Source organism: Numida meleagris, chromosome 3 (genome assembly GCF_002078875.1).
Source record: "Numida meleagris isolate 19003 breed g44 Domestic line chromosome 3, NumMel1.0, whole genome shotgun sequence".
NCBI classification, from domain to species: domain Eukaryota; kingdom Metazoa; phylum Chordata; class Aves; order Galliformes; family Numididae; genus Numida; species Numida meleagris.
This window is the reverse complement of record NC_034411.1, coordinates 79,820,766-79,845,229: the sequence shown is the minus strand read 5'-3', so window position 1 is coordinate 79,845,229 and position 24,464 is coordinate 79,820,766. Positions and strand designations below refer to the sequence as shown.

The 24,464-nt window shown below is 40.5% G+C and overlaps 1 long non-coding RNA gene across 1 annotated transcript in view; it reads right to left on the bottom strand.

Moving 5' to 3' along the window:
- LOC110395820 overlaps window positions 14,700-24,464 on the bottom strand; it is a 64,521-nt gene continuing 54,756 nt past the window's right edge. The window contains exons 8-9 of the long non-coding RNA XR_002436646.1: window positions 16,719-16,861; window positions 14,700-15,348 (exon numbers count right to left, since the gene is read on the bottom strand). This is a non-coding gene — a long non-coding RNA (uncharacterized LOC110395820). The remainder of the gene's footprint in view (window positions 15,349-16,718; window positions 16,862-24,464) is intronic.

Here is a 24,464-nt window from a genome sequence, read left to right as displayed (position 1 = left end):
GGAGAGGAGAGGAGAGGAGAGGAGAGGAGAGGAGAGGAGAGGAGAGGAGAAATTCCAAGCAGTGGGGATTTTAGGAACATGGAGTTAAAACACATACCTTGCTATTTCTCACAAGTGAGATAACATGGATCTTTTAGAGCATGCTCAGTTAAAAAATGAACAACACAAACTGGGAACAAATCTTTAAGCTTCTGTTATCTAACAAGAAACTAATAAATAAATAAATAAATGGATTTACCCAGTTTCAGCAGAAAAAAAATAAAGAAAAAATAAAGGTTTAATTGACTGCAATGTGAAACAATTATTTTTCTTACGCAAAATTAATGTTTAGGTCAAAGCAAAATGAACCTTAATTTGATTATGTTTGAAACTAGTTTTCTTCCACCAGTGCTGCTGCCCAGAAACAACATTTTGGTCCAATTTCATTCTCAGCGCAAGACAAGCACTGGGAAGGTTATTTTTCACCCTACTTTGTTGCTGCAAGGAGGATATTGGTCTCCTTTCTCAGGTGACAAGTGATGGGAAGTGATACAATGGTCTCAAGTTGCACCAGAGGAGGTTTAGATTGGATATTCAGGTCCCCATACATGGAGGTATTTAAGAGATGTGTCAACTTGGCACTAAGGGACGTGGCTTACCAATGGGACTCAGAAGGTCAGGTTGATGGTTGGACTTGTGTATCTTGAAGGCCTTTCCCAACCTAGATGGTTCTTTGATTTTACTCTGCCTTGTGAGTTGGCCTAGCAAGAGGTCCAGGGGGGTGGTGAGTACCTCATACAAAGATCAGTGCCTCAGGGTGACAAAGGAAAAGTTTGTGCAGGTGTCACCCCAGTGCTGCCATGCCTAGACGGCACAGCAGGACTGCCTGATGAGGCAGCAGGTGAGACAGGCAGCTAGCTGCTACCTTTAGAGCTGTGTGCATCCATCATTTGTAGGAAGCGACATGCCCTAAAAGTAACAGCTTCTTTCCTGAGCAGAGGCCCAGCAGAGTATTTGTAAAGATTTCCAATAGCACTAAGAGCTGTGTCTGCAGGGAGAGCAGTGTGTGCATGAACTGCAGTGACGAGAGGAAGGACGTTGAAAATAGAGCTGAAACAGTTACAGTTATTGTTTCAGCTTTCTCAGCTTCAGCCAAACTCTTCAATATTTCAATGGGATTTTTTAATGTATGAATAAATACTGCTCTAATAAAAGGAGTAATATGTCTGGAACCATAGATTTTGTTTATTTGTTTATACAGCTTCTCTCATGCAATATTTATAAATCCACTCGCCTTCCTTTTCTGATATTTTCTCCAACACACTGAAAGACTGCCTGGCAAGTCATAAAATGCAATCGCTGTTTTCACAGCATATTGTGTGCTTCCAAAAGAAATTTTTAGCCTCAGATGAATGCTACTCATTGTTTTGTAGCAAATTGCAACACGCTGGGAGCATACTGGGAAATCAAATGTCAGCCTCCAACGTATCACTCTTCCATTTAAAGGTCACATCTCATCTTAATGGGATAACTGGAATGTCTGCTGTGATTTCATACGCCTAAAACCTCTTGTCTTTACTCCAGCAAAAGTTGCCTTCTGACAGCTCTTTTCCAATAATATGACACATGAACGCACCTAGACATAAATGCTTATGATGGTGCTGGGTAAGTAGATGAGACAGCTTCATTGATTCAAAGAAATCAAGTATTTTCCTCTGTAATTTCATTGTAGAGGGAAAATAGCTATTAGATATAAAATAACTATTAGATAAGGAGAGGATCTTGTATGGAATAGTTTGGGGTACAATATTGCTTTGTTGTATCGTATTATATTGTATGACAGCCACACTACAGTTGTAATATATGATACGGCCTAAGATCAAAACATCTTCCCCTGCCCTTGTACATGTTTTGAAATATATATGTATTTTTTAAAACTAAGTGGAAAGTACAACATCAAAGTAGAGATGCACTTTTTTAACTTTTTACAGTTAAAACTGTCATTTTATTTTTCTCCTATTTGAGGACATGGATTTTTTCCTATTCTGTCCACTTCAATCCAAAAAATAGAGTCAAAGTATCTTCAAGTATGATTTAGTATTTGGCTGTATACATGCTGTTTGGGGCTTTTTTTATCAATAATTGTGGTGCCATTTGGTCTGGCTTTTCAACTGAATTTATATTAATATAATAAAAATATTTATTTTTCATATAACACTAAAAAATAAACATGTAAGTTCCCACTTCTGTATCAATAAATCATCAGAAGTTTTATTACTATCTTGACAGCAACAGATCCATACAATTTTTGTACACTGCATAAAAGCTTCTATTCGACTGCCTCCTTTTGTGGCATCTTTAAAGTCACTGTGAAATAGGCCGTAGAATAGGTCCAGCAGAGCCTGGATCCAGCCTCAGGGGATTTCAAGTCACAGTGCCACTGTCAGTAATATATAAAATCACAAGAGGAAGAATACGTGCTGCTGTACTGGAGTTTTGCTGGCTGCTGTGGTGTTGCACTTTTACATGTCAAAGCCACCATTAGTTTCAGTGGTAAGTTTGGCATATGATTACTTTTAGACTGAGGTTTCAAAAAAGAGTATAGATAATTAAAATTTTGTTTTGATTTCAGCAAAGAAATCAGTTGCTGGACTTTTTCAAAGGAGTATCTCTTCAGTTTTCAAGAACACTCATGAAAAAATTTACATTCTCTTCATTATTTTGTCTATGGCCTTGGCAAAGATGTGAAAGTTGTTTTCACTGTTGTTTTCTCTGGCACCTCTGAAAAAAACATATTTTAATGGAAAATTACATATTGGCATCAGAAGCCATGCTCCACTACCTTGGTAAGGGAGAGAGTGTTCAGGATAGACTGCTCAACAGGCGGAACAAGTTGTTCAGAGCTACCTTTGGCAAGGACTGGCAAACAACTTCATTACATTGTAGAAACAAAACAGGTTTGCCTGTGTGTGTGTGCATGCAAATGCACAGGAGTTATGTGCTGATGTTCAACAGCAGAAAGAATAACCAGTGCAGTTTGGTAAATAATCAATCCCAAAAATTCTATCAGATCATTATCAGGCAACTAAGCTCCAGTTCTTGCCCAGAGATTCAGCTACATACTGAATTGCTCCTCCTCAAACCAATGCTTCCTGAAGCTGTGTTTTAATTTTTGTTTTGGATTTGATATAATTTTGTTGCCAGGTGCATATTCCAAATCCAGCACAACACTTAGGAAGCTGTCCCTCTCTTGAGAGTATTCACTGCAACCCCAGAGGCATTTCTGACCATACATACTCCTATGTTCAGCATCACTTGTATATAAACAGCCAGCCTGCACTATATCTGAGACACACTATAGGTGTCCTTTTACACTTCTGAAGGTTTCAATTATTAATAAAACCATGAAAAAACATGGGGTCTTCCAAACCCTTTGCACTTTCAGTGCAGAGGAGGATCTCCACTTATTTTTTTATAGCTCTTTCTCAAGTGCCTTACCAGAAGGAGGGAGTGCAATGCTAGAGAGGCTGTTATAAAAATTGAAGGTAACATTTTTGAAGGTGGGCAGCTAACTCTGTCTCAGTGTTATCTCTGCATGCAGTCTGCCACATAAACAGTCTGGCTTTCAGAGCCTTGGCAACTATAACTCCTCCTTCCTTGGAAAAATGCTGGCTTCACGAGATGTTTGGACTTACATTCACTAGAAGTCTTCAAGCTATTCTTTTTTTTCCTCACAGTAAGTTAAACCCATGGAAAATCAGAAAATAAAATTCTCAAAATTCATCAAAAACCTGTTGAGCTCCACTTCTCTTCTTCACTTTTTTCAGACTTAATTCCGGATTAATTACTAGCAGTGCTAAGCTCCATCTTGTGCCGAGAGAATAATGAGCAGGAGCTTATCCATTAGTACATTTCAGAAACACTTCCAAACTTTTCAGTTTGTTACTAATGCTGTGAGCTGGAAAAATCAGTCTCTGGCCTAACACACTAATGAGCACAGCAAGCACTTTATCTTTCTGAACTGCATTTGTAGTGTGAGACAGAAGATCCTACTTGTTTTAAACTGGAGATCAACATATGTCATAGATGATAACTCACCATGAGGTACCTGAGTGACATGGACAAGCGCTCTACACTTGACCTGGCCACAGCATGCAAACCACGCTGCCTAACATTTTTCAGCTTGCAACCATCACATTCAGGTCTTCCTAGGTGAACACCAGGATCAAACTGAACACCTCAGGCCAGGCATGGCCTTCCAGCTCCTCACCTGGAGAAACTGGTTTTTTTCTCATTGTAACAGCAGCCTGAGAAATCGCTGTAAGAAAGTGACTTGATCATGAAATACAACACAGAACAGCGCATAAGTTTTGGTTGGTTTCAGCAGCTGAGGGTATTGATTTGTGTTCACTCTTTGAACTGGCCACAGTATGAATGGTAATAGGGGAAGATAGAGAAACTCAGTTATGCCACCTCTAAGGAGCTCCAGATTCTCGTCTTCTCCAGGCAGGCAGTGTGACTAACCAGGGAAAGGACAGGCAGGAGGTGGGGAAGGAGCTGTTCAGAGCCAACATCAGTCACACAGATGGGACTGCAGCTCAGCCTGGGGAGATAAATGAAGACGCATGACTGATGAATGCTTCTTTTTTAGGATTCTCTTGGAGATTCATTTCTTCTTTGTGAGTGATTCATTGTTTTCCTTCTTGATCCTCAGGTTATCTTAATAAGCATTTGAAAAACTTTTACTCAGAAACAAAAGGAAATAAGGCTTTAAGTCTCATTCCATAAATCATAACTGACATTCAACATACCCCAAAGTTTCAGGGATTGCTTTCACAGAAATCTTCAAAAGAAAGTGTGGCCTGTGGATCTTGCAAAGTCTGTTTGCAATGTCCTGGAGCTGATTTCCCCAAAACTTCTGAGGGCCCAAGGAGAGAGTGTGGTGGTTGTCACAGCACTTAGGGCCATTCTCCACACCTTCTCCCATTCCTTTTCTTCTGTCACTTCATGCACACCCTGCCTTGTGACCGGCAGAAGAAAGTGGATTCATTCTCCAGCATGAATTACTTGGCCACAAGTGTCAGTATGCCAAACCACAGATGGAATAAACATTTTTTATCTACTCTCTACACAAATTATATTCTGAGAAACTTAAATGTATTTTTTTTAATAATTTTTATATAAACTCCCTTTTACTCAAACCTCAGCCAGATCTGCTGCATGGATCCACACAAATGGAGAGAGAGACATTCTGATCTGCACATGCTCCAGCCTAACACTGCATGTCCTCTATTTTTGCAAGGCATGTTTTCAAAGATAACTGTAACATCTGACAAAAGAAGAGTGAGATTCAAAACAGGAACAAAATGGAAAACATAAGTAGGTACAACTTGTATCAAGCCCCACTCTTCGTACCCAGCTGAGACTCAGAAGGATTTCAAGAGATATAAAATACATTAGCAGCTGTGGTTTCCCCAGTCAGCCCAGTCACAAACCGTATCAGCCATATCCTCAGAGATTCACTTGCTTTGATAAAAGTTCCCAGGGCAGAAAGGAAATTTTAAAGGACTGTATCAAAATAGTCGTTATCATTCATCTGCCTCCCTGCATGGATATCATTGGTTTGCTAAGAGACTAAATATCTACATAGAAACTACTGTTCATGCCAAAGATCATGACAACTTTTCCACCTGTGAAGGCTCTCACAAAGCTTCTGCTTACTCGAAACATTTCCTACTCCCAGAAACACACACACAGTACATTTTTGGAAGGGTAGAAATTCAGGTGCAGCCTAGCAGGTGTCTGGGCTTCTTCCACTAATGGCACTGGCCATTTCCGTACCTTGAGGCATCCCTACAACAGCTTCTCTTCAAGGCACTCCAAAGTCATAACTGCCCCCATCCAAGATTACATTTACAAACTCAAAACTGATCAGTGGCGAGACAGATAGTTGTAGGGTTTTGACCAATTTTCCAATAGGAGCTGCTATAACTCTAGTATAAGTCAGAAATTCTCATCAGTATTTATTGCCAGTGATTGGTGGTTTTTCAGTCTGTTAGCAAATATTAAAAAACAATTTGCAGCTTAGTTGCAATTTGTTTTAAAAAAAACATTTTTTCTCTGAAGAGTAATAGTGAGATTGATAATTTGACAATTGTTTTCAAACCATTTATTTGGCCCACCAAAGTAATGGTTATCAACAGCACCTCAGTTACGTGAAAAAGCCCAAATACAATGAGCTCTGCAGCCCCAAGAAATTCTATGGTGACAACCTAGAAATGATATAACATGAAGCAACAGGGAGGGCAATATCTGAGGCAGCTGAGGTATGTTGTAAGTGCCATAGTGGTGGTAAATTGCAGGAAAGCGTCCTGCTGTCTGTGAGAATTCTAGATGAAGGAGCTCCGCTTCCCTCTTCTTATTTTGAGCAATATGAAAACCTACCCAGACAACAACAACAACAACAACAACAACAACAACAACAAAGAATTCTAGAGAATTTAATTATTTACCTCTGACATACAGAGTAAGTCACAGGTCATGAGTCTATCTTAGGAACACACAGACCATAGAATGAAATCACATTAAAGACCACTGGGACATTTCTATCACAGGAGATGACAGAACTTGCACTGTGAAGAAACCTGAAGTTCTTTAATGTAGTTGCTTTGCTTTTAATAGTTTTAGGTCTTTTAACTTCAGTTTTGAACTAGGTAAAATTAATCTCAAGAACATGTGGAACTTTTTACCTATATTATTTTATATCAGAGCTTTGCATTCAGCAGCAAAATATGTCCTTTACACCATCTATTTCCTCAACTGTACAACCACTATCAAGCCTATAAAATATAAATATAGCATTTATAATGGTAATTCAGCAATGTCTTCATATTCCATGATTCTACAGGTGTTACTTCCACTTTGGGTGGAATACAGGAAATGTTTTTGTGAAAATAATTAGGGGGGAGCAAAGAAGCCCACAGATAATGTAACATTGCAGATCTTTTAAACTATATGGCATGCACAACTATGCATATTTATTCTCAGATTTCAACTGGCTGTATTTGTCTCAGACAAAGATGTGGAGATGCCTCCATCTTTTTTGTCCAAACTTTGGTATTTTCTGAGAACATTCAGACTCAGCAAGAGCTTTGTAAATTTATGTTCTGAGCTGAAGTTCTAACTGAACATGGAGATGGAACAAACTCTGTGGGAATTATCCTACCACAATAACGAGATTTCAAAATTACACTGATTCATTGCATTGAAAACCTGAGCAACCTTAAAAATATGCGTTGATGTTTAGTTGTGCAGTGACAGTTTTTTTAAATATTGGCTGATTTCAGAGAACTATGAACATGGAATATTAAACACCCAGTGATGCTTCTTACTCTTTAAAAAGCAGAGAGATGACATTTATTCATTTTAGAAGAAGAACTGCATGGCTTTTTGTTTTTTAATAAATATCTGAAATGATTAACTTACTATAGGCACTATAAATATTTTTCTTTATGGATTTGTGGTAGAAATTTAAAATGCATTCTGTACTGCAGGAGCCAGAAAAATGACTATGAAGCCAGAGATAGGAGTAACTCTTCACCAGCAAACCAGCGTTCATTATGATTTTGAGAATCCATAGGATTTTATCTTCTTTCCATTAGATCGTACTTGCATCACATTAATACTATACCAATGAAAGTCAGTGAAAATACAGCCTTTAATAGCTTGTTAATATAATGCAGTGGTGAGTTATACTTTCTTTTTTCTATTCTTTAATGGATATGGTCTCAGAAATCTGAGATGTAGACCACGTCCTGAGAGAAATGCCAGAGACCTCTTACCACAGCTTCAGGATGAGCAGGGCTGAGCTCTTAATGTGGAGGTATTTTTAGTGAAGATCAAAAGCCATAGCAAGGCATACAGTTAGATGATTTTGTTATTTCCCAAAGTTGTCTCATGGCTTCTCAGCAGCATGAACAAACCAGACAGAATTCTGGGACAGAATAACAGAGTTGCAGAGCAGGGCCAGGTTGTAGGAAGGCAGCTCGGTGGGATCTGGGATAAGACTGGGGGAGGAGAAGGGTCCTTCTCCTCTCATCAGCTGAAAATCTCATCCTGGGGTACAGATTCCTCTCTCCTGGCAGTAGTCTCTGCCCCTTTCTGCCACCTTTACCCTCACTTCTCTTTCAAGAGCAAAACTGGCTATCCAAAGCTTCAGCCCTGGTAAGGCTGGGAGCGGGATGTCGGCTTGCCTTTGCTGTCATCATTTTACATCACCACTTACAGCCAGAAACCACTATCTCAGGACCTGTTGTTTTTATTTATTTTGTGTACTGGGACAGTCAAACAACAGAGAGGTAAGAGATGGACAAAGAATAAAAGAGAAAATAACAATACTGAGTTAGCATGAATAAGAGGCGAAAGTAGAACCATAGAATTGTTTGAGTTGGAAGAGATCCTTAAAGGTCACCTAGTCCAATTCCCCTGCAATGAACAGGAACACCTACAGGTAGATCAGGTTGCTCAGAGCCCCATTCAGCCTGACCTTGAATGTCTCCAGGGACAGTGCATCCACCATCTCTCTGAGCAACCAGTTCCAGTGCTTCACCATCCTTATTGAAAAAACTTTTTTTCTTACATCCAGTCTAAATCTCCCCTCTTTTATTTTGAAACCATTTTGCCTTGTCCTGTCACAACAGACCCTGATAAAGTATCTGCCTTGTTCTTTCTTACAGAGCCCCTTTAGATACCGAAAGGCCACCCTCAGGTCTCCCTGGAGCCTTCTCTTCTCCAAGCTGAAATACTCCACACTGAAATACTTCAGTGTGTTTTTGTATGTGTTTATGAAAGAAAATCCAGCCTCAAAGATATGCAATGATGCATACATGTAAGCTAAGTTAGACAACTAGATGATTAATTAATTTCTCCATAGTAATCACAGTGAACTAAAAAGGAGCACTAACATACAGGATGCCAGGAAGTACAGGGGCTGCAGAAACAGCATCAGACCTGAGCCAGCCCAGTTCCAGCAACATGGGGAGCGAGTTCACCCTTCCTGAAGCAGGTAGCCATACAGGAGGATGTGCTGGGGTCCCTTGGGGAACACTCTGCAGACAAACTCCACAACATGCTGCAAACAGCAGCTGCAGCATACACAGGCACCATTCAGTATACAATAGCAGTTGTCATTTACATCCCTGTCAGCAGCAACGGCCCTGTAGAAAACACTTAGGTTGTGGGAAATTTGGCTTCCCCCTACTGCTCCCCCTAGTTCATAGTATATATTGAGGCAGAGCGCTGCCACTTCCCAGTGATGTACCAAGTGTGCACAGGCACTTGAACAGGTGTCTTGCTCCAATTATTGGAGGAGATGGTTCAACACATATGTACCTGGAGGAAGATTAAGGCAGCAGAAGAGGCCAAATGTTGTCCAATTGATTTATTATGGATTCTGAGCAGCTAAGGAATGCAGGGAAGACAGGGGAGTTAGTAATAGCAAAGAGAGAAATCCTAGCAAATGGTTTACGAAGCGGGGATAGTCACCATCAGGGACATCTCGTTGGTCTGTAGGGAGGTAGCAAGTCAGTCAGTGATGTCTCATTGACCCACATGGCTGCAGTTTGGCAGAGGGGTTACTCGTTCTACCTCAGAACTCCTTGGGTTTTTATCCTCTTCCTAGAATCATTTTGGTTGCCAGGGGCAGCAGTTGGTTGTCAGGGTGACTTCTGCTTGGTTTGTCAGCAACAGCATATCCATAGTACATGCCCCTTCTGTTGGGTAATCGGTAGTTGATCATGCAATTGTTGCATGATGGGCTGCTAGGTACGTACTATGACTGCATGGTATACATATACTGACATACATCAGCTTGAATGCCCAAAAGGAGCAACAGCTGAAAACGGTTTCTCCTGGTTGCCCAGTCACATATGTTATCTCTGAGCTCATGGTAACCCCAAAACCTTGTCAAGCAGGTTATGTCTTGGATGGATGCCGCTGAACAAACTTTGAGCCAAAAATTATTCCATCTTTTCACATCATCCAAGAAGAAAAAGAGAGAAAAAATATGGGTTTGTTTTCTCTTTCTTCTTTCCTTTTGGCTTCTGTATCTACCTCTGTGTGGGGTAAACATCTTTTTTCACATGCTCAGTCAGCTGGACAAAGCCTGTCAGGCAACATCCACCGAAGAGCTTTCACCATGGAGTGCCAAGTGATGTGAGCTATGCTGCTATTGTTAAAGCTGGAAGATCTTACCCTCACTTTGTTGAAAGAGAAGTCTCAACCATGTTATTGTCTAAAAAGTTGCAGAAAAATTAATCTATATTCAGCTATGGGCCTGCATAAGAAATCCCAGGATACAAAATGGCAGTATATAAAATCTGCAGTGCAAAACCATGAGCTCTGTCCATCTCCAGCTGAAACAAGCTCTGCATGAAGCCAGCCAAGCTGAAGTGCTTGTTAGGGCTTTCAGATAGGTCAGATCTCTTGGCTGCTGCTTCTGAGATTAGTCTTATGGGAATCTGAACTCCAAACACCAGCTGGGGTTGTCACTGCTATTTCAGTGCCAAGAACATTGGTTGTATGGTTTGGACCAGAGTAAGTTCTCAGTTACACAAATACTCTCCGCGCTGCTGTTATTTATCCCAGTTTTCAAATCAAAGACCTTTCATGTAGGTCATATTCAGTCTCCTCCCTTTCTATTATGCCATGAGATTTGCCAGTAAGCTCTGTTTGTTAAACAAAGCTGAGTGACATTTCTGAAAGCCTTCCTTAATGGGCCAGACCCATCATCAAAACTTCAGCAACTGGATGCACAGAGCTCAGAGGGATTTGAGAGCTGTGATCATCCACTTGTTCTCTTCTGCAGAAATCTTTGCAGCTTTATCATTCCCAGAATGTCAAAGTCCCTTCTGCTATGACATGCTGGCCATTGTTTGTTCATCTTCACTACAGGCAGAAAGCACCATTGTGTGTCTAATACAATAACTAGTGGAGCACATAGGGCATATATATACCTTAAACAAGGACGTGAAAAAAGCTAGCAAAGGAGCTGCCCCCTCCAGACACTGGTGTGCTAGAGGAGCAGTGTTACCATCAACACTTCATCCTTTGTGCTCAGACAACCTTTCAGACCAACTTAACCCCAAATTTCTGAGGGGCATTTTAAAGATAAGGACCAAGATTTTGACCAAGATTTGGTACATAAAAGAAGACACAATGGAGAGATCTGATCTTCCCACAATGTATGTGCTGAGTCAGTGTGCTTATTAAATCACTACAGCAAGAGGCTTTGAGTCTGTAGTCAAGAAAAGAAAAAAGATTGGTTAGGTCAATAGGAATGTCCTTCTACTGTCAAACTCTGGTCCAAACTTGGCTCCTTAAATATTTCAGGCACTATCCATCCTTACTGTAACTCCTTCCAGTACCATTCTAATAGATAAATAGTGCATGCTTTTCTTCCTTTGATAAGTCTATGACATAGCCAGCCGTGCGTCCCTCCAGTGCCCAAATCTACAGCTATGGATGCACATTGGCAACAAACTCTTTCCCATACTGTCACAACATTGACAGTTACCCCAAAGCCCTGAATACCTGAAATACCTGTTTGGCGGGGGAAGTATCAAGTCTCTTCTTATCAAAACCAATATAAAGAGGCCATTTTCAATCTTAAGAAAACAAAAATCTAATGAGGGCAGTAATGCCTTAGGAGAAGACAAAAATACAGAGCCGTTGTTCAAAACTTAGTTTAAAATTAAGATTTTGGGCTGTATTTATATTTCAATTAATCATTCATTACATGAAAGCTCAAGAGCTAAATATTATGCTTGCTAAACTGCTTCACCATCGATTTTTAAACAGCCTCAGGTCATGACCTTCTTCATCTTTGAATCCCCTATTGAAATAACTGATGTGCCAAGTATGGGAACTTACCAGAATTATGCCTCACTTAGTACTTAAATGTCTTATCTTTCTGTTTTTGAGGTGTCTGATTTTACTTTATGTTTCATTTTGTACTGATGCAACTGGAGTTCCCTGGAGGGGCTGTTTTCAAAGGGCTTGAAGAAATAAAAGACGGCACTGCGCAGATATACCACTTTATTACTATGCTTCCAAAACCAGTCAGAAATTAAGCTCATGACTGAGTAGGATACTGCTGGGAAATGGAGTACAGGATCCCACTGATTTACCTTTGATTGCTCTAAGTACTTCAGGGGAGACTGACAGAAAAAAACAATCTACACCTTCCTGTGTCCAAGTCTGTGTGCAGAACTGAGACAGCTTCAGATCAGAGCTGGGGAGTAGAAGATGTGGAGCAGAAGACCTCTTGCCCCAGGCTCTGTCTCCATTCCATTTGGTGTTCTGTTGTCCATTGCATGTCAGCCTTAGAGCCAGCTGATGGTACTTTGGGACCACTTAGCCAATCTAGTGTCAAATACTGTCTTTTTCCAGGAAGAGGAGAGGAGAGGAGAGGAGAGGAGAACCTAAGTAAGTTCTTTTGAATTATCCACTGTGAAGAAATCTAACACAGTTAGCCATTATCCTCTTTGCAAACAACCATATCTCGTATGAAAATGTCAGTTATTCTTGAGAATAAGTTGATAAATTTAATACATAAAGAAATTTCAATTTCAAATTATCCATAAATTGTTAATCTTGATGTGGCATGTGACGGGGTACATTTCACACAATGCTGTTTTTTCTCCCCAGACAAATCTTTTCAGAGATTCAAGCGTAACAACAATGGACAAATAGCAACCAATTAAAACCAGCCAGCATTCTCGTCCCTCTGCAGTTACTATCTTTTTGACATGAATACAAGTATTTGGATGTAGAAAAGACATAATTTTGCAAATACTCTCTTAATGAGATGCTTAGTAAAGAAACACTGTGTACGATAACAATTTGAAATTCTAAGAAATATCCACAATATTTTTCCTACACTTCTATTGAGTATTTTGAGTTAGTATCATATTACCTGTGTATTTTTACCTCTGCTCAGTTGCAAAAAGGTTGGAAAGGTGTCAGATATCCTTTTTAGTTTTGCAGGCTAACAGACTGCTAGTGAAGTACATGCAGTGTCTGAGGATAGTGCTGCACTCACAAATCCCTGCATTCGCATTCTGAAGAATCAACAAGGAAGCTAATACTAATAGAAACACATTAAGATGCATAAACACATGTGCAACATTCTCTGCTAAGCCTCCTCAGTGCATCCAGGTTTAAAAACACACATACACACACACACACACACACACACACACACACACACACACAAAAAACAAAAACAAAAAACAAAAAACAAAAAAACCTTGACCTAAAGAACTTAAGAGATTATTTAGCTCTTCCAATGCAATTTTTCCAGGCTTAAACATAGTCCTTTAAAATTTTTGGATATTTAATTTAGGGTATTCAGAAAAACACGTTGAACTGAATACTATCAGCTACTTACCAAATCAAGTAATGTTGAATGGCCTTTCTATAGTTCTGTCCTCTGCTGCACTCAAGCACCATCTTTTTTATAGCCCTCCTATTGCTGTATTAAGTGGAGAGAGACAATATATCTTCACACTGTTCAGAGCACACAGAGGTCAGGTTCCTCTTACATACTAACACCATTTTTTAAAACTACTGATTTTAGAGAGGGTGGGTAATTTTCCATTTTCTTTCCAGGGTGATTGACATGTTCACTTCCACTCACATGCATATGAACTTTGAGAAGCATTATGACATAAGAATACTTCCCAGCTTTACAGCAGCACTTTCATATGGGAATAAATGCAGCAGTACTTTACCTGAAATACCAACAATTACACTGTAGCTAAAAGGTAAGCAGCGTTAGTGCCTGATATAGCATTACTGCTGCATGTTATTGAACAGCCACTTAGCCACTGTTCTGTTTGACAACTATAGAGTATAATTATATGTTACTTGAAAATGTATCTTTTCCAAAGTGCCACTACAAAAAAAAATCATTTGTATTTCAAAAAAGACTAAAGCACCTCAAAAAAATATGCCCTGCTGGGTTGAATGCTATATTACAATCAAAAGTAAATCTGTCACAAATCAAACAAATATACAGCTTGATAAATGTAGCTAATATGAAAGATCCATGAGGTTGAATTTGGAGTGGGTTTTCACCATTTTCCAGGTGGAACGCACTTGGATTGTGGCAACCTCCGCTATGGCAAGCTTCACTATCAATACAAGCTGGGGAACAAAAGGGTTGAGCACAGCCCTGCCAAAATAACTTGGGGACACTGGTGGATGGCAAGCTGAACATGAGCCAGCAGCAATGTGCCCTCGCAGCCCCAAAAGCCAACTGTATCCTGGGCTGCAACAAAAGAAGCATGGCCAGCAGGTCAAGGAAGGTGATCCTGCCCCTCTACTCTGCGCTGGTGAGACCTCACCTGGAGTACTGTGTCCAGATGTGGAGTCCTAGGTACAGGAGAGACATGGACCTGTTGGAGCGCGTCCAGAAGAGGGACACAAAGATGATCCAAAGGACACCTCTCTTACGAGGACAGGCTGAGAGAGCTGGGGCTGTTCAGCCTAGAGAAGAGAAGGCTCTGGGGAGACCTGAGAGTGGCTTTCCAGTATCTAAATGGGGGCTATAAGAAAGAAGGGGATAGGACAAGGTGAAATGATTTCAAACTAAGAGGGGAGATTTAGATTGGATACAAGAAAAAAAAAAGGTTTGTTTTTTTTTTCAGTAAGGGTGGTGAAGCACCAGAACAGGTTGCCCAAAGAGGTGGTGGATGCCCTATCCCTGGAGACATTCAAGATCAGGCTGGATGAGACACTGAGCAACTTGATGTAGCTGTAGGCCCCCTTGTTCACTGCAGGGGACTTGGACTAGATGGCCTTTAAGGGTCTCTTCCAACTCAAATGAGTCTATGATTCTAAGCGGTGACTCAAAGATAACAGGAAACAAAGAGGGCAGCAGCAAGCTCTACAGGGCTAAGCTCAGGGCTGGAAGCAGAAGGGATGGGTTGTAACTCCAACATTCCCTCTTTGCACACCTTTGGAATAACTGTAATCTTACTACGCACCTCATTGCTTATAGGATAGAAATCCTCCAAGTCTCTCCTTCAGAAGAACTTTATGAGGAAAAGCTGGCTAACCCTATGTTTACACAAACACCCACTATTTCCACTTTCAACCCCAAATGGTAATTTGCAAATCATCTGCGGCAGGATTCCCTGCATACTTTATCCATAGCTTTAAACACTAGTCTCTTTGTGTGAACTTTCACCCAGGGTCATGCTTGCTCTGCCTCCTTTCTCCACGATGTATGCCAGCTCCGTTCAAGGGTCCACTTTCCCCTTCCTTGCAGTGTATGCCCAGCACCCTAGAGATGGAGCTCAGTGTCTGCTAATAGTGAAAAGAAATAAAAATAGAAAAGGTTTTTGGATACCATGCAAATCCACAGGCAAAGGTCAAAAACACATCTAAATATGGTTATTGTGAACTCTCTTGATCTCTCTCACTCCAGATCCCTTGCTGGAGGACTATTCACAGTTTTTAGTTAGCCATCTGGTACCAGCAGTGGCCTCCACTGGTTTCCAGAATCTCAGGCTCACCCTGATGCTAAACCCAGTCTGTGACAAAACATTGGACTAAATTCCTCCTGGGGTGGTCTAGAAAGAAAATTCTTGTGATGCTAGCAGTAAAACAATAACAACTAAATTTACAAGTGCAAAGCACTGAATAAATTCCTTGCATACAGAAACATGCAGGCCAGAACCCATGAATATAGACTACCAGAGCCTGATGTTTATTTGATTGGAAAGCCCTCTCCAAGAATTGAAGACAATAAACTTTAGAAGGGGTTAGAAATCAAGTTATGTGACAGCACCCCCCCCCCTTACTGCATATACTAATTGAATTTAACATCACACTACGTCCCTACAGAGAAAGACAGTGACAAATTTTGTTACACAATACTCAGAAACATCTCTGCAAGATAGCAACTAGATTACACTCCTGACAGCAGTGATAAATGGTTGTCATTTTCTTCTTTTAAAGAACTTTTAAAGTAATAAACTAATGATCCAAATACTCTGGTGAGGTAAGTAAGTGCACATTGTGTTAGCCTTCTGTCAAAGCTAACAAAATGGCCACTCTGTGAATGCCTTTACTGCAGATATGGCCAAGCAGGAAACAAATCTGCACAGATTCCCACTTTACTTTCCTTGATGAAACACATCTATGCCTGGAAATTTAATCGGTTATTTTTTTCCAAGACATTATCCTAGTGCAGAATGCCAATTGCCATTCTATAAAATTATCTTCCCCTTATAAGCAAGGGAGCATTACCCAAACTGCTGATTGGGAATGGCTTAGGATGGAAATTTCCAAGTGATACCTGAGGATGATTCAGGAGACTGATACTCGCCTCAGGCCAAATCCATTTGAAGGACCATTCTGGCAATTCAAGAACAGAAGCAATCACAAAACCATAGAAATGCTGTTTGAAGATGGTCTAGTTCTATATCCTATGTGAAAGAGGACCATTGCCATCACTAGTTCAGGTCTGCCATGTCTTTGGTCAGCCATGTATTGAAAGATCCAAGGTTGGAAACGGGACAGCCTCTCAGCTATTTCTTTCAGGGCTACACTAGGCTTCTCATGAAGTATTTTTTTCTGACAATGGCAACCTGAACCACCAAATCATAACATCACTTGCCCTATTGTCTGGACCTAACAAAAGTTTATTGCCAACTGAGCACAAGGTTACTTACCAATCTATGTATTGTATTAGCTCAGTAGCCTGGGCTCCAGAAGGATGGGGAAGAGGCAGAGCCATGACAAATTGGAGACGTAGACGCCTTGAAAAGGAGTCCAAAACACTTCACCTCCAAAAACTTCCCTCTGAAAACACCACCTAGAAGACACTGTGGGCTCATATAACCAAATTACAGTGGCCTCTCAGGACTCCTTCAGAAAGCAAATTGGTTGCACTTAAACTTTATTCAGGAAATTGAGGAAAACATTTATAGAGTTCACAATGATTCTCTCTCGATGCATTGACGTATGTAGTCTCACACAGAACAAAAGAGGCCCACAGCTGGCTCCTCCAACCATGTTCCCTGGTAGTTAGATTTGTACAACTTTCATCTGTGTAGCGCTATACCTTCTCCTGAGACAAGGGATCCCAGTCTGTCCCAGCTGCAATTAGTGAGGATGACAGAGCAAGGGTAAAGAAGCCTGCACCCAGAGAAGATGTGATCAGAGATGCCTCTCAATCAGTGTTCTGGTCCTCCCCAAAGCACACCTCCCACCCCACTGACTTTTTCCTCACCTTTGATGAAGAGGTCATAAGTCATGAAAGAAAAATTAAAAAGTGTGTTAGTTGCAGAGCCAGGAAACAGAACAATTTTGACTAAAATACAAGTTACTGTTAAGGAGAAATACCTCTATTTATTTTCTAGAATAGAAAGAGATGGACAGATTTCACTGTCTTGGCAAGGCATTTGCTTTAATCTCAGTGAGGATGAGTAAAGAGTAAATGCAGTTTTGTGTAAAAAACCACAGGCCTCGATGCTTGCTAGTGCTATGATTGCCTCAAAAATTGAGTAATGTGTCACATCACCTGGAAGTGATGACTCTGGCAGTTGTGATCATGTTGTTGGTGACTGTCTCACCAGAATGCCAAAGCTGTGTTTTTGTATCATCCAGAAGCTTTGATCGACAGGTTATAGATTATGACTGAGTCTGCCACGCAAAGCTGGTGACAAAACCATTGCAATATAGGTCATAGTTTTGTAGCTGCTAGGCATGACATCAAAAGGACACTGACACCTGTCCAGAACAACACGAATGACCACATGGAGAAATAAGTCTGGATGTGCACATTTTGAAGGATGACAATGTGGATGGTGCTCACAGTTATTCCATCAGTCACAGGCTTCATTAACCCTCTTAGCTCAGGGCTTTTTTCATGTGTGTGAACTATTGCATCAAATTGACGGGATGAAGAGAGGCAGTGAGCAGCTGCCGGCACACACTGCTGCACAATGTGCTAGAATCGCTGGGAGGAAGGAATATATCACTGAACTGTCAGGCAGGAAGGTTGCTTTGATAGAATGGCTCCTTCCCCATTGTGCTGTGCGACACCTTTCTGTTCAGGTCTTCATTTTTGCTTCAAGCCATTGCAGATTCTCCACCTTCAGGCACAGGAGTCTCACAACCACCTGCACCTCTCCTGTGCTGCACCCTACCTATGCTGAGGACAGGCAGATCTCAGAGCCCACTGGCACCAGTGCCACCACCTTTCCTCTCTGGGGCACCAAGCAAACTGAATACACCTTTACTTGCAGCATTCCCCTTCACACTCATCCACCAAGCATCAACTCAAACAACATCTTATAACTTTATGACAGAGGAAGGGGAAAAAGTGACACAAACAATACCTGTAGAAATTAAAGGCTCAGCAAACTGATGTTTTTATGAGCAGTAGTGAAATGTACTATTGCTGGTCTACTCCGTGGGAAGATCGCACTAGAAAGTTTCAGCCACTACTGTCTGGCCTTAAGTTAACGTGTCAAATTTCCCCATATGTACGCATTCACTTACTGTATAAATGCACTTCAGTTTTGCGTGAGTCCCCCCGAAATTTAGCTTAACCCAGTTATTTCAAATATATATATGAGAAAAAGTAAAGTCTAAATTCATAAGAGATCAAATTGCTTTAAAATAATGTTTATGCTTTTGCCATTGGAGTACTTGCTGAAAGTTAGTCGACCATTGTCAGGTATCAGAAATAATGTCAAATGATTTGCAGAATTAAACACAATAGTACATTTGATTTTGATATGCTATCTTCAAATACGTTGGGCCCAATGGAGACTCACAAATACTATTTGACAAATACAGCGGAGAGATTCACATGAGTGTTTTATTTCCCAGCCCTCTGGGAATATGAGGAAGAGGCAGCCATCAGCTGTTAACCTGTCCCCCTGTTTTACCTGGCTACATAAATGGCATGCTTAATTTCACCCTGGTGCTGGTATGAATATTGTGAGCCTCTGACCCTGAATTAATCATATTCACTCCTAGAAAACTGAGCTCAAAGGCCAAAACACTTACATCCTGTCTTGATCCAATCTAACAAAAATAATAATAAAATGAAGCTATTATTTTTGTTTTCTATTCTCTTATTTCTGGGAAATCCGTCCATCACATTTCAGGTTCTGCTCAGTGTTGTCTTCACTGTAAGATGAGCATCATGACACAGGCGCTGTCATTTGTCTTTCATTTCTAGACTGTATTAGAGATGTTATGTGATTACAGGAGATCAAGTGGATGAAATCCTGTTTCATTTCCCTAGAGGCTGCAGATCATCCTTATATAAGCTGTCACAGCTTTTAAGTGCTCCTCCTGCTGTTGGCTTTCCTTCTGTGCTGCAAATGCACTTTTTTGGTCTGTGGGATGAGCATGTCCAGGGGTGTTTGGTGTGAGGACACTGTTCTGGCACATCTCTTTTGCAGACAGACAAAGGAAGGGGAAAGATCTTGTGTTGGGTTCACCAGATTTAGATTTTAAACATCTTGCAAAATGCTTCCAAGGTTGCACAAATTCAGTGAAATTCTGGCACTCAGCATGTTGTCAGCAAGCCTTTATTAAGCCTATTAAAAAAATATGTCTTATAGGTGACAACTCTGGGCTAAAAGAAAACAAAAACCAAACAGAAAAAATGCCTCTCCTTTAACAAACTTTGATGAGGAGGAGCATTTCCAGGTGTGTACATAACGCCCCTCTGCCAGAAAGGCAGAGAAAACCAAGCTTTAGATATTTCTCCAGTTCATCACCTGCAATGCAAATATAACCTTTGCCAGCAGCCACTGGCTTGTAGGCGCACTCCTCAGCTCACCTCCTTCTGCTTATGTGATACAAGTCAACCAGCAATTTAAATTGCGGTAGATGCAGGTAACAGGCTGTGTCTCCCCACAAAACATTTGTGCACAACTGCCACATGGTAAAATGTTCTTGTCCCACAGAAAAAAAAAAACAAAAATGTGGCTCTTCTGGAGGGGAATTCTCACATTGCTGTATCTGTCCTGAGTCTGACCAGCTATGGCAGTGGGTTATCGGGTCCCTTTGTGTTGCTTTGTCTGGATATAAGTCATAGCTATCTTCTAACATCTGTTCAGCTTGAACTAATCAAGAACAATTACATCAGTGCAAAAAAAGAAGCAAAGAAAGAAATTACGGCCTTTCCATAAAACAGTTAATTTGAACTTGATCAAAGAGCCATTTGTGTGAAAAATAGGACCAGCCTTCAGGACACACATGAATGAAGGGTAACCACTGTCTCTACATACATACAACTGCTTTATGATCGGCATGGGTCCTTTGTAGAGTTACAGTTGACAGTCAGTTCTATTTATAAAGGTCAATATTTTTAAAACTGCATATCCACAGATGATGTTCAAATATTTCAGTCTGGGAGCAGGTTTCATTCCAGATGATATTAGATATCCTCAGACGCCTGCCAGTCAGTGCTGGCTCTCTTTAGAAATAATGAAGGGAAATGGATATTTGAGAAGTGAGATTCATTTGACCTTTTTTAAGTGGTTACCTAACATCAAATCAGTAAAAATATACATGTCTATGTTTGGTTCATATACGTTCAGCATACCATTTTCATGCCATCCTTGAAACAGTTAACCCAGTCCCTGACATGTTATAGTAAGGCCATTTTCAGCATAAAATGGAGGTTGAGAGCCAGAGAGTCAAGGACCTTCTTAAAGTGGTTTAAGTTACCATTTTTTCACTTTGTAACAGGGACAGTCTCAGACCATATAGACAAGCAGAAGGAAAGCGTTCCTGAGGTCCACCTGGTCCTGTGTTCTGGCTCTGAGAGTGGCAGCGAGAGAGACTATTCAGAGAGGACGCTGAAACCTGGCCCCTTTCTGAGGAATATGAAGGAAGTAAGGATTATAGGCCCTACATATTCCTTCACCATCCAATCCAGTTACACAGTAGAATCACAGAATTGTAGAATATTCCAAATTAGAAGGGATCCACAAGGGAAATTCAAGAAGAAAAATGAACATGTTAGAAAGGATTTTAGGATTTGTTTGCATGTATCTATGCATGTTTAAGCAATTGCAAGGTGGTGTAAAAGTATGAGAATTTGGATTTTAAGAACATGATTTTCTTGGCAGTAAAAATATTTTAGTTACAGATATTGAAGGACTTGTGCCATTGAAAGTCACAGTAGCAATAAGCCTCTAACCAAGAAAGGATCATACTTAAAGGAAAAATTATTACCAAGTAAAATAATTTGTTAAACTAGCAATTAATATAAAAATGTTAAAGGTGTTTTTTCCTTCAGATTTTACCATAATTGGAGAACCAGGAATTAAAACCCACAATAGACATTTCTATTCCTACCTAATTTTTAGAGAAATTAGTTAAGCAATGATGGCTTTCCACTTGAGACTGTTTCTGTAGTGCTATACTAATTATCACATAGACACTGAGAATCCTTCCCTCATCCCCTGTCAATCCTGATGTTGAATTTATGCTTTTGTGCCTTATGTTTCATAAGCAAATTCACTGACACTTGCTTCAGAATTCTTGTTTTGCATTCCGTGGCTGTAGGCCAAGTATAAATAAATTAATTGAGTTATTACCTTGACCTACACAATGAATTACAACGCTGCATACAGCAAGCAGAACTTCTGACACTTGGCCTCCTGACTAGCGGAATGGCTGAAGAACTGGCACGGAAACAAAGATATGCTTTCCAAGAGCTTTGAAAGTCAGCCAGTGCAGCAGAGCAGAGCGCATGCCTGAATCCAGGCAAGCAAAAAAATTTTAACATAAACCCATCAGTGAAGGCCTTCACTCTTTCCTTTGACCTTTATGCCTTAGATGAGAATTGTCCCCAACCATGTGTGCCTCCAATTCATAGGAAGCATGACTGATCATGACTAATCCTGTATAAGTAACGAAAGCAGTGCTATGATTTCAATGCTTTTGGTGAAGGTAAAGTTAAGGGACAATTTGAGGGAGCAGCAGCGCTGAGCTCTGCTCTCTGGTAACAGCAACAGGGCCTGAGGGAACGGCATGGAGCTGTGTCAGGGGAGGGGTAGGTGGGGGTTAGGGACAGATTCTGTACCAGAGGGCAATGGGCATGGAACTGGCTGCCCAAGGCACTGGGCATGGCCCCAAGCTGCTGGAGTTCAAGGAGCATTTGGACAATGCTGAGACATAGGGTTTGATTTTGGGTGGTGCTTACGTGGATCTGGGAGTTGAACTCAGTGACCCTTGTGGGTCATTTCAGGATATTCTATGACTGTACGCTTTTATGCATTGTCAAAACATAATGAACACATTTGAAAAGAGAAGATGAAAATGAGCCATTCGAAACAAGCCTGTCCAAATATCTAAAAGCTTAGTATGTGTTGAACACTTTTGGTATGCCAGTACCCCTCTGTCATCATTAGAGAAAACGCAAGAAGTTCGCTGGATAATACCTCAAAATGGTAGTGATAGAGCACTACCCACTCATCACATGGAGAATACATAATATGGAGAAGACCCGGGGAGCTGCAGAGAGGTCTTCTCATCTGTGCTTAGCTGCTTGCCAACATCTGAGGGTAGTTCACTGCAGCATCTCCTGCACACCTTTCCTTTCTTGCTGCAAGGTTAGTGCTTGGAAGCAGTCAGAGCACAGCAGGGCCTAGGAGCACAGCTCACTGCTTCTTTTGACAATAGAAAGGGAAGCTACAATTTGGTACATATTATGAAAGTATTTATTTGCAAAAAGGGCAGGAACAAAAGCTGGAATCTCAAAGTATCTCACAATATACAGAGCATTAAAGTGTGAGGGAAGACAAAAAGGCTATGAAGGCGCTGTGATTTAACCCAGCAGGTGGCTGAGCAACACACAGACGTTTGCTGACTCTCCCCTTCCCAGTGGGATGGGGGAGAGAATCGGGGGTAAAAAAAAAAAAGTAGAACTCGTGGGTTGAGATAAAACTAAGAGAGAAAAGAAAAGGTCTAATAGTTATGACTATATGTATATATGAATGTATATAACAAGTGATTGCTCACCACCTCTGACTGATACCCAACTAGCCCCCGAGCAGAGGAAGAGAAAAAGATCAAAACTCCTTCCGTTTGATGTCACATGGTATGGAATATCAATTTCATGATTTTAAGTCAGCTGTGCTAATTCAGCTCCCTCCCAGCTCCTTGAGCCCCTTGCTGAGAATGGCCTTGGCTCTGTTCAACATTTCTTAACACGCTGATGTTTATAGTTTTTTTGCTATCAACATTGTTTTTCTCCTAGAACCAAAACATAGCATCATACCAGGCACTCTGAAGAAAACAATTTCTTCCCAGCTGAAACTGAGACAGAAGGATAATAACATTAATAGAAAATCAAACCAAGAAGAAACGTTTTGTTTCTGTTTTGCAAGTTCTGAAGGAAATTCACACTCTAAGCTAGTCAAAAATCACAGGACCTTAAAAGTCAATTTACTGCAGAACAAAAACAGCATGTCAATTTCTTAAATTATAGCTTTCAATTAGTTTGAAATGGAAGTAGGTTTAATTCCATATTTAAACATTTTGTCATACATAACAATGTACAGATGATTTACTATGTATTGCTTTTATGATATAATAGCTGTGCATAGCACTTTCAAATATTAAATGAACAGTTCTTGCTTTATAATTTTATGCTATAAAATGTGTATATAAATACTTTCATGTGCTTTTGAACACATAGATCCTAGTGCTGACAGCACATAAGTAATAAAGTCAGTTTCTCACATGCTTAAAACAACTGTCAGTTTCCAGCCCATTCTTCTAAAATGAAGTACAATGCTGAAGAAATTGGAGAGGAGTTTGCTGTTAGTGATGACAAACTGAAGCCTACATAGGTAAATATGCCACTGTAAAAATAGCCTCTGAATTCTTATGAATATATTGCTAAAGACAATCTCAGTCATTTAACAAGCCATTCCTTAGCTGCCCAGCAGGTTGTTTAGCACGGTCACTGCTTGCCTTCACTCTCACATTACAGCTCAGACTGTTTCCCAAGACGGTACATATACAAACACACACATTCTACCAGCTGCCATCACTAGATAAATGCAAATAGACAGAAAAACTGAAAAAGTCAGAGGAGCCTGATTAGCAATTAATATTTTAGGTTGAGTTACTTTCAAACTTTCCTTCTAACGTGAAATATAGAAAATGTATGCATTCCCTCACAAAATAAAATTGCCTTTGATGGGTGAAATACACTCCATGCGTTCTGAGTCTGCAACAGTCATCATGCACTGCAGGCTTGGCTGATTATCTCCTAGCTCTACTCCTATTAAACTACCGTGAAGGACGCGCTCCAGTCCTGGGTTCCTATGTGCCCATTTGCACCAGAAATGTTCTTTGTGGGCTGTTTCTCCCATTGGTCTGCCTTCTACACTCACTGTGTTGCTGCCATCACAAAACAGGCAGACTTACTTAGA